Consider the following 12,571-nt stretch of genomic DNA (forward strand, 5'->3'; position numbering starts at 1 on the left):
ACATGCATACATACATTCATACATACATAAATACGTAAATACATAAATAAATAAAACAACTAAACATGTGACATGAAAACAGATGGAAGAAGATTTGGGGAGGGGAATGATGACCTGCAGGGGGACAGGGGACTGATTGGGTTGTAAAAGGAAAGAACTGACTCCTGACAATTGTTCTCTGACCTGTACTCATATGCAGTGACTGCACACACAAATACATATACTTATATATAAACATTAACATTCTAGCTACTCATAAGTTTGCACTTCAGTTAAGTGACCATTATCATTGATCTCTAGAAATTTCTCATCTTTCCTATTGGAATCTATAACCATTTAGAATAACTCCCATTCTTTCCTCCTCAAACCTGATTAGTACCAGTGTATTATGAAACATAGTGAAAAGTATAACCATCACATACATAGTAATTTTATTGTTAATTTCATTTTTCATTGAATTTCTGCGATTTTCATATAATATAGTTTGATGGTATTTAGATACACTCCCCTATCTGCACCTCCCTTCACTGTTCCCGCCCAAATTAATGCATTTTCAAAAGTATATTAGAAATGACTGCCATATATCCTGATATTACAGAGCCTTCTCAGGGCACTTTTCATTTCCCTCTTCCTCAGGCTGTAGATGAAGGGATTCAGCATAGGGGTGACAACTGTGCATATCACTGAGGACACGGCATTGTTTCTAGATGAATCTGATATAGTGGTTCCAACATATACTCCAATACCTGCTCCCCAGAATAAGCAAACCACTGACAGATGAGACCCATGGGTGGAGAAAGCTTTATACGTCCCACCTGAGGATGGCATGCTCAGAATGAAAGAAACAATTTTATAGTAAAAGAAAAGGGTCACTGAGATGAGAAACATACTATTTATTACAACAACCAAATATGAACTATGTTATTTGTGAAGGTGTCAGAACAGGAAAGATTAAAGACATGAGAAGGGTCACAGAAGAAATTATCAATTTCCACATCCTTGTAATTCCTTATCTGTAATCAGAAGATTCAACTGGGTTTCCACAAAGTGAAAGAAAAAAGACACAAGAACTAAAATGACACAGAAGTGAGTATTCATGATAACTGAGAAATTCAAGGGATGGCAGATGGCCACAAATTGGTCATAGGCCATCACAGTCATAAGCATGACATCCATACATCCAAAATTGATAAAAGGAAACATCTGAGTGAGGCAACCTTTACAGGAGATGACTGTGCTGGGTCTTTGGATGTTCAGAGTCAACTTTGGAATGGTAGTGGAGATGAAGCCAATGTCAGTTCAGGACAGGATGGAGAGAAAGAAATACATGGGAGTGTAGAGATCGAAGTCGGTGCTGACAGCCAAGACAATGAGGACGTTCCCAATCACTGTAATTAGGCATATGGACAGAAATATTACAAATAGGATAGGCTGAAGTTCTGGGTCCTCAGAGAATCCCATGAGATAGAATTCTGTGACAAGGGTTAGATTTTGTGATTTTATATTACTAAGACACCTTTAAAATCAGATCGATCAGATAAATGAAAGTAATTAACACCATTTTGTAGTACACTGATCAATTTTTCAATAGATGAGCATATACATACATACATATAATCAAGTATGATGATGACGATAATGAATATTTTGTTATTTTTAATATTAGCTATCTCTATATTGACCTGGATAGAGTTGAAGTCATGGTTCAGGCAATTTTCTTGCCCTATCCTCCTGAGTACTGCAATTATAAGGGCTTTCCAATACATAGAGAAACTTTACACACATGAGTCTGTGTGTGTGTTCCCTTGGTGTTTGTTTTTGAGAAGTTTTTTATATTTCTATTTGCAATGTGCTGCTTGATGATGGTTGCTTTTGTTTTGTATTTTTTGTTTTGAGGAAGATAAGGTCTTGCTGAACAGTTCACCTGTCCTTGAACACATTATGTGTCCCAAGCTGTTCTCAAACACATAATCATCATGCCTTGCTCCTACAAGTCTTCTGACTATGAACATGGACATCATGCATTTACAGTAAATAAAACTGATATATTTCAGATATCATATCTTCAGATTTATGTAGATATACTTCAGATGTATACACATTTTGACAATCATTCCCATCTTGAAAAACCTTCTGCACTGTACCCATTTATGAGAGACTCTACTGGACAAGATGATAAGACTAAGAACATTACAGGTATTAAATTCATGTGCACAGTAAAACAGGTTTTTCTTTTCAAAAATATGAGAATAAGAAATACTCTGACATATTAAAAATCTTATGTAATTTTTAATGAAATTAAGAAGCAGAAAATATTATCATATTCTAAGGCAGTGGCATAAAATCTTTTGTGGCAGATGATAATTATAGGCTAAAATTGCAAAATCAGACAAAAAAGGACTAGCTCTCATAGCTTTGGAGAGCACTATGAAGGTAAGTATACATCTAACCACTCACCAAAGAAGATTCTTTTTGCAACAGATGGAGATTATTACAGAGTTCCACAGCTGGTCAAACACATAGAATAAGTGTCTGTGAGATGCCCAGCCCTAAGAGACATATCTACAGTGCAGCTTCTACACCTAAGGCTCAGAGAACTTAAAGGAACAGGAGGCAGAGAGAATATTAATGAATCTCTCAATTATCACCAGCAAAACTGCCTCATGCAACAGATGGTGATCAAGGCAGAAAATCACAACTGTCCAAAATATAGAGAAATAGAGACTTAGAGATTACAGAGTATATGTCCTCAGATCGGGCTCCCATATTAAACTTCTGCCATCCAGGGCTCAGGGACCACTGTAGAAGAGGAGATAGAAAGACTGTAAGAACCAAGGGTCGTGGGTGACCAGAAGGAAACATTTTCCAGGCTTCTGGGAACTTGCTCAAATGAACTTACAGCAATGGAGACATCATGCATGAGAGCCACGTAGACTCAAACCAGACAAAAATCCAGCATAGACCTAGGAAAATGAGTAAGAAGCTCCACCTTAGCTGAGAAAGTATTGTTACTGGTGGGTGAGGGAGAGTTGTTCTTCTTTAAGGGGGTGTCAGGCTGATCAGGCTTCAGTGGATGAACTCACATCAAAGGACATCTGGGAACACAAACTTGACTTGATAGGTCTCAACATATATGACAGAATGCTTAAAATCCAGCAGGGGAGGGTCTAAGGGAGGGTGCAGATGTCGAGGGGGTTATAAACATGATTAAATTTATGAAATACACAAGAATTCAGTTAAAAATAGAAAAAGGGAAATTTACTGTGTACTTAATGTGAATGAATGTCATCACCATCTACTCTTTCACATGCTCTTTCAAACAAATTCAACATAATATTTTACTTATTAGCGGGGCTCCTAATGGTAGCCATGTTCCTGCTGGAATGGACTGCACATAGGTAACCTGTGTAATTTCAGGTAAAGAAGAGGGAAAGGGGCAATGTGGGTAAGCTGAACATGTGCATTACAAGGTATTGAAATAATTTGTACAAATAATGAGTAGGGAAAATGATTCTGAAATAAGAAATCCAATGAAGATAATTTAAAATTATAAAATCAATATCCCCAGCATTTTTGGTTCAGAAAGGATTTAGTGTCAAATTGATAAAAAATGCTCATAGTTAAAATAAAATAATTTTTCTTATTTATTGTCTATCCATATCTGGAGTGCTCACAATAAAGAATTTGTAAATATTTGATGAGGTATATATGCATAACTTGATTTAAGTATTGTATCGGGAAAAGATGATGTTACCCTGCAAAACATGTTAGAAACTATGACGTTATCTTATGGCTATATATCATTTTTATGTTTTATGTATCATTTAAGAATAAATTGAACTTAGTGAGGAAAATTAAGTATTTATAAAGTTAAAAATGCAAACTGTAGGGCAGTGATTATACTTCAACTAAAAGAAATTCAACGAGGGGCTGACTGGAGGGATGTCTCAGGGGCTAAGGGCACTGGCTGCTCTTACAGAGGACCCAAATTCGATTCCCAACATCCACACAGTGACTAACAACCATCTTTAATTCCAATTCCAGGGGAATCTGATGCCTTCTTGGGCATTGCATCGCATGGGTGTACTTACATGCATGGAGGCAATACATTCATACACATATAATTAAAATAAATAAAATATTTTAAAAAGAATTTCAACTAAAAATTTATAACTTTTAATGCTGCTACTAAATGTTCACTAATTTTATGTATAGGTTTATACACACTTGTGCTTATATGAGTGTGTTCATGTGTGTGCAGATGCACTTGTATGTGTGTGTGCATACGGAGGCCCAGACAGAACCTGAGCTGCAATATCCAGGTACTGTCCACCTCCCTTTTTCTTGAGACAGAGTCTGACACTGGTTGGAACTCAACAAGTAAGCTAGGCTCACTAGGCAGCAAGAAATAGGGATCTTTCTGTCCACACCTCCCATCATCCCAGGAATTGGATTACAAACACATGCCAACATGCCAACTTTCTCTAATGTGGATTCTGGTAACCAAACTCAGGTCTTATGCTTGTAAGGGTATCACTCAACTGACTGAGCTATCTCCTCATCTCAGTTTTCCATAATTTGATACAGACAACACATTAAAACCACAAGAAACAACTAACATCTGTTTTGTCATTACAGAATATAGTTGGCTAAAGCTATAATGCACTCAGATGACAATTCTGAGTTTCAGAGATACTAATGAACTCTTCGATGCCACATGTAGTAAGTGGAGGTGACAGGATTAAATACTAAATTAGGAGGTCCTATATGAGATGCACTGAACTTGTTTATTGTTTCCCAGACACTCCCAGCAGAAATCTCAACATCTTAGTCACAGGAATATACCAGGCATGTGTTTGAAAGTTCTCTAGTTTACTAAGTAGGAACAGAGTCAAGATATGAGATTGTGTGGGATAAAATAAACTTGGAGGGAGAACGTGGAAAGCTGCAAGAAAATCCAGGGTGACAAAAGGCGGTGATATGTGACCATGTGTTTTTCTTTCTGTGACCTTAGCCTGTAATCCACAGCCATCAGTCATACAATGAAATCAGCTGTTTTGGTTTCTGACATACCTGGAAAAGGGAGAGAGAGAGAGAGAGGGAGGCATTTACATGTACACACACACACACACACACACACACACACACAGCAAGAGACAAAGGCAGAAAGAGACACAGATAAAGAGGAAGAGAGGGGAGGGAATGAGGGAATGCTGCTCAGGTGAAAGAAAGTGAAATTCTTGGTTCTCAAGGAAAAAACCTGCCAGAATACACTTGATAAATGCTCTGCATTTGAAATCATATTAGCATATGTAAGGACAGTTTTCTGTATAACACCCTCCTAAAAGTTAGGCAATAATAATTGCCTTACATTTGCCATAAAATAACAATAATAAGCCAAGCATGATGGATCATGCCTGTACTCCCTGCACTTAAATGCTATAGACAGGAAGATCAAGAGTTGAATGTTATCCTGGGATACATTAGTTCAGTCTCAAAAAGGTTGGCCTTTATAACTATTGGAAAACATAACACATGAAATGAAAGAAGTTACATAGGACACACAACATTCCATGAAATTTGGGAGGTTCTAAAAAACAGTTCATGGTGTGTTTGGAGAGTGCGACCCTCCTCATCTTCTTTATAATCACCCATCATAATCCTCTGACTTCTTAGTAATAAGGTTAGAAGTACCATTTGCTGCTACTGGGGGGGAAATGCTTATGCACAGTGTCTATGAAGATGCTTATGAACAGTATAAGTGAAAATATAATTTGAAAATGGTTTCTGGGACTGTGATTCAGCCAAAGTCCCAAAATTTACATCCTTCACAAATGATATATTTTAAATCATCTGGACATCAAACTGCTAATTTTTCATTATGATGAGGAAATAACACTTGCTGCTCACACCCCAGATTCATGGGTCCCTCTACACTTACAGAGTTCAGCTACTTCTGTTCTGGGTCATGATCAAGGAGGATGGATCCCTGAAGCTTCCCAGTGAAGCCTTAGTGTCATCAGGACTGTTGAATAGTAGGGTCAAATGGGAGCTTCCTTTTGCAAAGAAGCAAGGAGGAGGAGATACACCTGGAGCCAGCTACACTGAAGCTATCAAACTCCAATCTAGAGAGATGGGTTGGTTATTGACTAGTACATGACCTTGGAGGCCCAGTGCACAAAACTCCTAATTAGAAAAATTAGCCCATGTTACTGGTCTAACTCTCTAAGGATTTCCTAATATTAATGTAGGAGGAAGTGAAGAAAACAAATTTCATAGTTCTCAGGTGAATCTCAGGTGGATGGTTCACGTCTTTGTTTCTATTTATTTCTAAAATATTTTTACTGATTCTTTCAAATTTTTGTTCAATGAACTTTTTTGGTTTTTTGAGACAGGATCCCCCTAGCCCCAGCTGACCTGGAACTCACTATATAGTCAAGTTCACCGAGCTCTAAATGCCTTTGCCTTCTGAGTGCTACGATTAAAGGCATGTGCCACCATGCCCAGCGTTCGTATAATGAATTCTGATCATATTCAGACCCCATCCCTCATCTCCATCCCCATCCTTTTACCCCCTGACTTCATGTTCTCTACTATTATTTTTCTAAGCCTCATCGAGCCAAATTTGTGTTCCCCAGATACTCTTGGGTATGGGCCCATCCCCTAGAGCCTGGTCAACCTACCAGGCACAACACCCTTAAATAAAACTTCCTCTCCTTTTCTCGGGAGCTATCTATTACTAATAGAACCTCAGATAGGGATGGGGCTTCTTGAAGACCTCCCCCTCCATGCTAGGTTTTCGTCTGGCTTGGGCTTGCACAGATTTAATGCACACTGTCACAAGTGCAGTGGGTTCTATGTGTCACAGCCCTATTTTGTCCATACAGCACAGTTTCTTTGTATTTGCCCCCAACTCCTGGCTCTTAAAATCTTTCTGCCCCCTCGTACACAATAATCCCTGAGCCTTGGGAGGAAAGAATGTGCCATAGGTGTCCTATTTATGGATGAATACTCTTCAGTGTCTTATTCTCTGACTGTCCCACCAGTTGTGGATCTTTGTATTAATTACCAGTACTACAAGAACTTTCTTTGGTGAGTACAGAGAGATGTAATAATCTATTGATATAACAATAAGTCATTAGTAGTCAATGTAACGCTATGTTTATTTAGCAGGATAATAGTAATAGACTCTCCCGCTTGGCCCGTGACTATTACAACAGTTGCCATAATTTTCCAGGACAGTTGTTATTGTAGTTCACAGGGATATCACTTGGATAATTTTGATACTCACTTTTCTCTTCCAGTAGCAAGAATAGCACTATGAAAGTTTGCTAGTAATTGTAAACCTTTAAAATCGGCATCAGCTTGATTTATTATTGTTTGTTCTACAACTCACCTATGTAGTGGCTTCAGTAGAGTCTTACTGTCAAGTTCTGATGGGTAATTTAGAGCAATGGCAATAGCCAGTATTGTTTGACGGTCTATGTGAAGCCCTGGTCAACAACTCCAAATGAGTAACTCTAGTCTGGTATTGGATTCTTTGTATTTGATAGCATGTAATGTCTGGAAGAGCCATTGAACCTGTTATAGGGAAACTACATTTAAACCCTTTTGTAGTGTATAGGTATATATTTAAGAAGCTTTTATAGGAATGTTTCCATATGACTTTTCAAAAAGCCTTTAGTGTTATTTGTCCCTCTTCTGACTCCCTCTTTTGCCATTGCTCCTATTCCCTACCCCATTTAACCCTTCCTATTTATTCCCCTTTCCCACTTTCCATCACTACATTCTATCTCCTCTCCCTATTACTCACTCATCTCCTTGGCTTCTTATTAGCTTCGTGTGTAGATTTATAGATTGAAACACACTGATTCAAGAATAGCATCCACTTACAAGACAGAACATGAATATTTCTCTTTTTTTCAGGCTGGTTGTTTCCAGTTCTATCCATTTACCTGAAAATTTTATTGGATACAAGTCAGCATGTTCAACAAATCATGTGATTCTGACTGAATAGCAGCATTGAGAAGAATGAAGCCAGGTCCCTATCTCTCAACCTGCACAAACTCAACTCCAAATGGATCAAGAACTTCAATATAAGACTAGTACCAGGATAGTAGGGAAGAGATGTTACCATGGGGGAAGTGGGGAAAGTGGGAGTGCTCAGCTGGGAGGGGAGGAGGAAGGGACATGCAAGGGACCACAGTGTAGAGGGGATGGAAATCAGGAGATGGTGGATGGTGGGAGGTGGGTGTTATTGGGGAGAGGTTCGTGATAATGGGGGCACTGGGACTGGGGAGGGAGGAAGGAGGCTGGATGGGAAGAAAAAGCATAGAGATGAATGAATCTTGAGGGACTTGGAAACCCAGAGGGAAATGTGATGCCCCCAAAATCCCATGCAAATGCCCATACAGTGTCTAAACATTAGTGCATATGTATACCTGTGGACTGTCTGGCAAGGAACAGAGTGCCAAATAGAAGAGAGTTCCCTGTGAGTGGTTGGTGAGAGTGGTTCAGGAGACTCCCAAAATAACACAGGCTATTGCCAAAGCTCTTGGTCATCTCCCAGAACTAGAAGACCCTGAATACAGGGTCATACTTCAGATACAGGACTTACAGCAATGGTATGGAACTGACCTGGAGGCCTTCTACCTGAATTTTAGCTATCATAATGCTTGATGATAATATGTCAACTCTCAAGGGAGAAAGACCATCAATGGTCCAACCCAACCCTAAACCCTACTGACCATAATGACTGGCACAGCAAACTACCTCTGTTGGTGCAGAAGTGACACTGTTATGGTGGGCAGCAATTAACAGCTATGAAACTGGACTTCAAACCCTCTCAGTGGGAGTGAACTCATGGGTGGCACTGAAAACTCAACCAAATACATAAGGCGGGAGAGGACATAGACTGTAAAGAATACCCACTGTCTTTCATATCTCTAGACAAATGAAATTTCTTACCAAATGCTAAATATGGATCCTTATATTTACAGACAAGCGTATCATAAACCACTCATCAAAGAAGCTTCTTTTTGCAACAGATGGAAACTACTGAAGAATTTCACAACTAGATTGACAGAGAACATACACCTGAGAGATGCCAGGTGACACATCTACAGTTGAAAATCTACACTTACAGCATTCATGGAACATAGTGTAACAAGGGGTACAGAGAAAACTAGTGCATCCCTCAACACCCACCAGGAAAGCTTCCTTATACAACAGAGTGCAGTGCACACAGAAGGCCACAACTGACCACATTTTAAAGAATAAGACACTGCAGACTGTATATCCCTGAATGGATATCCCTCCTGTATTGAAACTCATCCACCATGGCTCAGGGACCATTGTAGAAGAGAGGGCAGAAAGGTTGTAAGAGTCAGGGCTGGTTCATGAACACAGGGAAGTGGAGGATTTCAGGCCACTGGAAGCTTACACATGTGAATATGTGGCAATGCTGGCATCAGCACAGAACTCATGTCAACTCAATTAAACAAAGGCCCAGATGGGAGGAGAGAAATGGGTGGCAGACTGGTCCTACACTGAGAACCAATGGCGATTATTTGATGCTGGATGAGGGAGAGTATGCCTTACATACAATCTCTAGATGGGATGACTAGACTCCAGTGAATGAATTTTCACTGAAGGACATCTGGGTACAAATGCTTGACTGGATGGGTATAGCAGAACACATGAGGTCTGGTGGGAGGGTGAAAGGGGGAGGGGTCTAAATATGATTAAGAACTGTTGCATGAAATTACAAAAGCTCAATTTTTTTTGTAAAAAAAGACCCAGTACCCTGAACTTGCTAGAAGGTAAAGTAGGGAATACACTAGAATTATACAAACAGGAAAGCACTCTCTAAACAGGAGTATGAGCATTAATACTAACAATTGACAAGTCGTAACTCATGAAACTAAAAATCTGTACACAAAGGAGACAATCATCCAAGTGAAGAGGACACTTACAGAATGAAAAAATATCATTACCAGGAGTACATCCTGCATGAATTATTTAGAATATACATAGAACTCAAAAACTAAACAACAAACACCCCAATTAAAATGAGGGGCAAGCAACTAAACAGCAAGTTCTGAAGTGATAAGAACAAATGGCTGAGAAATGTTCTTAAAAAATATTTCACATCTGCATCCTTTCCCCATCTCCTCTTCTTGGGATTTGGCCCCTTCTTGCTGAGGATTTGGGAAAGCACCTGACTAGCTGGGGTGAGTCATCCAAATCCCACTGCCTTACCCCTCACCCTACTTTGGAACCACCCTCAGGCCCATTGCTCCAGAGCTCATACCTTCTCTGCTAGCTAGTAAGTACCTGGCCGTTCTGTTCCCATCAGCTGTCCTTTGGCCTTGGCCCTTCCCTCTGAGGCTTCCAGAGAACACCTGACAAGCTGGGGTCAGTTAGTCAAATCCTGCTACAGTGCCCTTTCCCTGATTTGAGACCATCCCCAGTCCTGCTGCTCCAGGGTTTACATCTTCTCTACTAGCTAGTCAGAATCAGGTGATCCTACTCTCATCAGTCCTCCTTGGGCTTTGGCCCCTTCCTGCTGAAGCTTCCAGAGACTATTGGACTATTTGGAAGAGTTGGCAAGATCCCACTTTGCTAGGGAACCATTCCCGTGCTATAGGACCCGCTACAGTCCTGTGGTTCCAGGACTCACACTTTCTGCCTAGCTAGTTATACTATCCCAGTTAATTTCCACAACCTTGGGCCTAGGTTCCTTCATCCTGGAGAGCTCTTGACTAGGCAACAAAGATTCATCCAGTCCCTAAAATAAAAAAACAAAAGAGAGAGAACTTGATGTACACACCAACTAACTATTCATACACAATCAGAAAACAGCAATGTTACTGGAACAGAATAAACAGAATCAAACTTCAATTCAACAAAGGCAGGAATGGATTTCATATCAAACATACAACCGACAAAAGAAATCCATATGTCCAGAACACAGCAACAACAGCAACAACAGCAAAGAGAAAAAACAAAAATAATATGTCCCCAACAAACACCACCATTCCTACAGAAGCATTCTGCAATGAGAAGTAGTTGGAGGAAGGCAAGACACAGAAATTAAATTAAAAAAAATCATAAAAATAATCAAGGAATTCAACAAATTTGAAGGGCACACAAAAAGAACTCACAGAACTCAAAGAAGATAAGAATAAACTCTTGTCCAAAGCTAATGAAAATATGACTTTATCACTGAATGAAATGACCAAAATAATTCAGGATTAGAAAAGTGAAATCACAGAAGATATAGAGATATTGAAACTCCTGATGAAATGAAGATTGAATTGAACAGCTGAGGACACTGACAACACAGTGGGCCTTAACAGGGATGACAGAGTATATGGGCTCCAGTTGAGGGTGGGGGCGCTATGGGAGGGTGCCAGTGGGGATGGTGGTATAAAGATGATCAAGATTGTTTGAGATGTTTCCTTATAAACTGCTTTATCCTATGATTTACCTGTTTGTATCCTGAATTCTGTATTATGTTTCAAATTTGTTTTGTAACAACATTAAAACCATTCCTTAAAATAAAAAAAAATTAAATGCTAAAATGTAGAACCCATAAAAAAAGAATAAAATGGTTCAAAAAAATTTAATAGAGTTTAGGTTTTTAAAGAATTCCCTTATAATGTTCTGGATCTTGTGTGTGTGTGTGTGTGTGTGTGTCTGTTGTGATGTTTCCCTTTTGTCTCTGATTTGTTGATTTGCATTTGTTGTTTCTTCTGGTTCACAGGGCTTAGGGTACGTCTATCTTATCTTTTCAAATAACCATCTCAGGGCTGGAGAGATGGCTCAGGGTTAAGAGCACTGACTGCTCTTGCAGAGGACCCGAGTTCAATTCCCAGCACCCAAATGGCGGCTACAAACTGTCCTTAACTCCAGTTCCAGGAGAATCCGAAGCCCTTTTCTGACCTCCATGGCATTGCATGACACAGGTGCACTCACATACATGCAGACAATATACTCATACACATAAAATAATAAATAAAATATTTTTTAAAAACGAACCATCTCTTAAAGTCATTGATTCATTGTATTGTTTTCTTTGTTTCTAGTGCTTTTATTTCTTTTCTGATTTTTGTTATTTTTTTTGTCTATAGGGTTTGAGTTTGTTTTGTTCTTGCCTTTCCAGATTCTTCAGTTGTACCATTAAGTCCTTCACATGTGCTCTTTCTTATTTTTGATGTAGGCACCTAGAGTCATAAACGTCTCTCTTAGGAGCATTTATCATATCCCAGAGCTTTTGTTGTGTTGTCTTGTCATTTTAATTTAGTTCCAAAAATATTTTGATTTCTTCTTTGACCCATTCATCATTGAGGTGTGTGTTCTTTAATCTCCATGATTTCGTGTATTTACTAGATCTTTTTTGCTGCTGACTTTAGGCTTTATTGCATTGTGTTATAATAGAAGGCATGAAAGTATTTAAATTTCTTTGTATTTGTTGAGGTTTGTTTTGTGACCCGGTATTTGCTCAATTTTAGAGAAATTTCAATAGGTTTCTGAGTAGAATGTATATTCTTCAATGCCTAGGTAGAAT

At 39.0% G+C, this 12,571-nt stretch overlaps 1 pseudogene; it reads left to right on the forward strand.

The window, feature by feature from the left end:
* Positions 1–1,976: 1,976 nt before the first annotated feature.
* The window catches only part of LOC115067341, a 23,824-nt pseudogene continuing 13,229 nt past the window's right edge, over positions 1,977–12,571 (forward strand).

The sequence above is a fragment of the Nannospalax galili genome, unplaced genomic scaffold (genome assembly GCF_000622305.1).
Source record: "Nannospalax galili isolate Female #2095 unplaced genomic scaffold, S.galili_v1.0 scaffold1806, whole genome shotgun sequence".
Classification (NCBI taxonomy): Eukaryota; Metazoa; Chordata; class Mammalia; order Rodentia; family Spalacidae; genus Nannospalax; species Nannospalax galili.